Genomic DNA, 4,719 nt, shown 5'->3' with positions numbered 1-4,719 from the left:
ATTTGAGAGAGAGAGTGAGAGAGAGCATGAGAGGGGACAGGGGAGATGGTCAGAGGGAGAAGCAGACTCCCCGCTGAGCTGGGACCCAGATGCTGGACTGAATCCCGGGACTCTGAGATCATGACCTGAGCCGAAGGCAGACGCTTAACTAACAGAGACACCCAGACACCCCCACTAAGAAAATCTGCTTAAGAGTAAAGTTAATCCATCACTACATTAAGATGTTACAATAAATATTAATCTAAGCCCTAAACACCATGAGTTTAATTCAAATGTTAACTAAAAGACTCCTCCTGCCCCAGAAATACCTTCTTTTCCCATGACTCTACTTTGCTGGTTTCCTAATTTGACACTACCTTATTCTTCCCTCTATTGATATAGACTATCACAAGGGCCACTGTCTTCAGAAGATCAGCATGATGAGTAATAGGAAATGCTGGAGAAGGAAGAGATAACTAGAAGCAGAAGAGAAAGAGTTCTCTAGTCCTTTTTCATAAGCAATGTGGAGCTGATTCATTTGTCTGGCAGAGAGCCTGCCCTTGAGGAACGAGGGAATGCTCCAGTAGTGACCAGTGATGGGAAGAAGATAGCACAGGATGAGCGGACCCCAGGAACCAAGAGAGCGGCATGCATGGGTGGGCACCCCTGGAAGACCGTGCATCCAGGCTGTGACATGAAGACAAGCGAGAGAAGAGAGATTAGACTCCCCACAGATGCCCAACCTGGCTGGTGGGGTGCACCTAGCAGAGGAAGAGGCAGCTCACCAAGACACATTCCACTTAGCACCCTAATTATGCCAACCATCAAATAAATGATTCAGGTCAGAGTGGTGGCATAGAGAGCCTGGGCCGGGACTCAGGAGGCCTGTGCTCCAGGCACAGCTGTTACTGCAATTCTCTGTGAACTTAAGCCCGTTGCTTTACCTCTCTCTGCCTCATTTTCTCTATGTATAAAATGAAAACAAGAAACAAACAAACAAACAAAGAGGGGGGGGAGGGGAGGGGACGGGAGGGGAGGGAAGGAAAGAAAGAAATGAGGAAAACTCTCAGCTCTTTCTAAGACACCCCAACCACACTGCCCGTTGTTCAGCCGACTGGGGAAAAGTGTCTACTGGCCACAGACCAGGTCACTGCCATGACAGTCCCAGGGCGTCACGGCAGAGCATGCAGGGGCGGAAGTCCTTCAGACAAGTGAAAAATGCAGTCAATAGGCAATAGAGAAAACCATGCTCAAGGCCAAGCTGTGTACAACTTTGAACATGTTACTGGCTTGGGGTAGAAAAATCCTGGTTTCTTCTCTGCTAAAGATTTATGAGTAAATATAAGCCCTCCGCTCTCCAAGGCTGCCTTATATCTCTTGGTGAATCATGGTTCTCTGCACTATTTTCCCAAAAATGTCTCTGTGGTGCCTACTGTGTATGCAGCATGATTGAAGACGCTGAATGGGGTTTTTAAAATAAGATACTGGACCATAAGCTCCAGATGGAGGGAAAAACAAACACAGAAGAACTTAAGTGACCAGATGATTGATACAGATGCTAAGTGTTATTTTTTTTTCCTAATTCTTTGCCTAGTGTCCAAAAAAGAGAATGGAAGAGGCGGACCTACTCAATCAAACCACTTCCGTGACATACATTCGGCTTAGAGGCTTATCTGTCAATCAGAAGGTGCAGATGACTGTGTTTGCCCTGTTCCTCACTTCCTATGTCCTGACACTGATTGGGAACATCCTCATTGTCATAACTATTATCTATGACCGCCGGCTCCATACCCCTATGTATTTCTTCTTCAGTAACCTATCTTTTATTGATGTCTGCCACTCCACGGTCACTGTCCCCAAGATGCTCAGAGATACATGGTCAGAAGAGAAGCTCATCTCCTTTGAGGCCTGCGTCACCCAGATGTTCTTCCTGCACCTCTTTGCCTGCACCGAGATCTTTCTCCTCACCGTCATGGCCTACGATCAGTACGTGGCCATTTGCAAACCCCTGCAGTACATGACAGTGATGAACTGGAAAGTATGTGTGCTGCTGGCTGTGGCCCTCTGGACGGGGGGGCACCATCCACTCCATATCGCTGACCTCCCTCACCATCAAGCTGCCCCACTGTGGTCCTGATGAGATTGACAGCTTCTTCTGGGATGTGCCTCAGGTGATCAAACTGGCCTGCACGGACACCCACATCATTGAAATCCTTATCATCTCCAACAGTGGGCTGATCTCGGTGGTCTGTTTCATGGTCCTCGTGGTGTCCTATGTGGTCATCCTGGTGAGCCTGAGGCAGCAGATCTCCGAAGGCAGGCGGAAGGCCTTATCCACCTGTGCAGCACACCTCACCATCGTCACACTCTTCCTGGGACACTGCATCTTCATCTATTCCCGTCCATCCACCAGCCTCCCGGAGGACAAGGTGGTGTCTGTGTTCTTCACCGCAGTGACCCCTCTGCGGAACCCCATCATCTCTACTCTCAGGAATGAAGACAAGAAGAATGCCTTGAACAGGTTCATGGGGAGGTTGGAGGGGAGAGGGAAAAAATGACAATGTCTAGGCTCTTAAGAGGCCTAGTGCTCCACATCCAAGAAATGCCTTGCAAAGAATAAGTCACCTAGGACCTGACCCAAAGGCAGACGCTTAACGACTGAGCCACCCAGGCGCCCCAGAAAGTTTTGATCAAGATTTAAACTGTCCAAATAGGGGGGAGGAATTAAGATGGGGGAGGCGTAGGGGACCCCTTTTTCAGCTGTACCCTTGAGTCGAGTTGGATAGGTACCAGACCATTCTGAACATCCGCGGAATCAGACTGAGACGCAGGAAGATACATCTGGATCTCTACAAACGAACATCTCCAACGCTGAGCATTGAGGTATGAAGCAGGGGGCCATGAAACCGCACACAGATATCGGAAGATAAAGAGAAGGGGGTGGGAGCCGCAGCATTTGGGCGCCGGGAAGCAGTAGCCACCTGCACGGGGCAGTGGTGGGACTCACAGACCAGAACCCGCGAGAGAGCAGACTGAGACCGTGAGCCGTGGAACACGCATGACCAGACTTCTCACAGAACTCAGGGATGCTCACTGGAACCAGACTGAGACCGGGACCTCTGGGAGCATGCGGCGGCTGCTGGCAGCTGGCGGTGCAAGAAACGCAAAGGACAGAGACACGCCGGCTCTGGAAGTGAGGGCTGGGACACCGGGTGTGGGGCACACATCCCGGGATACTGCAGGGTTGAGCAGCACCAACAGTAACAGAGTTAAAGTGGCCAGAACATCAGTGGAGAACTGTCCACGATTCCTCTGTTCTGAGACAGAGGCTGAGATTCGGCCACTGCTGCTCTGACTCTCAGAAGAGGCACAGCAAACCACCAGGGAAAGCCGCCAGAGAACAAAAGCCTGGAAATACCAGCTCACAGGGTGCCCATCCCCATCGCCCCTCAAAGGGGACACAGAGACTCTACCCAAACAGGGTTGCCTGAGTATCGGCATGGCAGGCCCCTCCCTGAGAAGGCAGGCTGAAAAATCAAGAAGCCCACAACCCTAAGATCCCTATAAAACAAGTGCGCACTGCCTGGGTCCCAGGCAATAATTGGGACTGTGGACAACCCAGCAACCTCTCCTCATCAGAATGACGAAAAGGAGAAATTGCCCCCAACAAAGAAAAGTCAATGAGACTGTGGCCTCTGCCACAGAACTAATGTATATGGATATAACCAAATTATCAGAAATGGAATTCAGAGTTACGATGGTCAAGATGATGTATAGACTTGAAAAAGTATTAACGAAAATATTAATGAGAATATAGAATCTCTAAGGGTGGAAATGAGAGCGAATCTGGCAGAAATTAAAAATTCTATGACCAAAATGCAGTCAAAACTAGAGGCTCTGATGGCCACGGTGAATGAGGCAGAAGAACGTATCAGCAAATTGGAGGATGGGTTAGTAGAAAAGGAAGCTAAAATAGAATCTGGACTCAAAAAAATCCATTCTCAAGAATGTAGGTTACGGGAGATTACTGACTCAATGAAACGTTCCAATGTCAGAATCATCGGCATCCCCGAGGGGGTGGAGAAAAACAGAGGTCTAGAAGAGATATTTGAACAAATTGTAGCTGAAAACTTCCCTAATCTAGCAGGAAACAACATTGTGTCCAAGAGGCAGAGAGGACCCCTCCCAAGCTCAACCATGAAAACCTACACACGTCACTCATAGTGCATTTCGCAAATATTAGATCCAAGGATACAGTATTGAAAGGGCCAGGGCAAAGAATTTCTCACGTACCAAGAATTACGTCAGACCTGTCTACACAGACCTGGAATGAGAGAAAGGGTTGGGGGGCATTTTTAAAGCTCTTTCAGAGAAAAACATGCAGCCAAGGATCCTTTATCCAGCAAGGCTGTCATTCAGAATTGATGGAGAAATAAAGACCTTCCAGAATCGCCAGTCATTGACCAATTTCGTAACCAGGAAACCAGCCCTACAGGAAATATTAAGTGGGGTTCTATAAAAATTAAAAGCCCCCAAGAGTGATACAGAACAGAAAGTCACAATCTATAGAAACACAGACTTTACAGGCAACATGGTATAATTAAAATCATATCTCTCAATAATCAGTCTCAATGTAAATGGCGTAAATGCTCCCATAAAGTGCCACAGGGCTGGAGATTGGATAAAAAGGCATGACCCCTCCATTTGCTGTCTACAAGAGACTCGTTTTGAAACTAAAGA

General features: G+C 48.2%; 1 pseudogene; it reads left to right on the top strand.

Annotated features, from left to right (window-relative positions):
- Window positions 1-1,579: 1,579 nt before the first annotated feature.
- LOC103679911 lies at window positions 1,580-2,669 on the top strand (annotated as a pseudogene).
- Window positions 2,670-4,719: the final 2,050 nt, after the last annotated feature.

The sequence above is a fragment of the Ursus maritimus genome, unplaced genomic scaffold (assembly GCF_017311325.1).
Source record: "Ursus maritimus isolate PB19 unplaced genomic scaffold, ASM1731132v1 scaffold_128, whole genome shotgun sequence".
NCBI classification, from domain to species: Eukaryota; Metazoa; Chordata; class Mammalia; order Carnivora; family Ursidae; genus Ursus; species Ursus maritimus.
The sequence above is the reverse complement of the archived record's forward strand: the minus strand, read 5'-3'. Positions and strand labels throughout refer to the sequence as shown.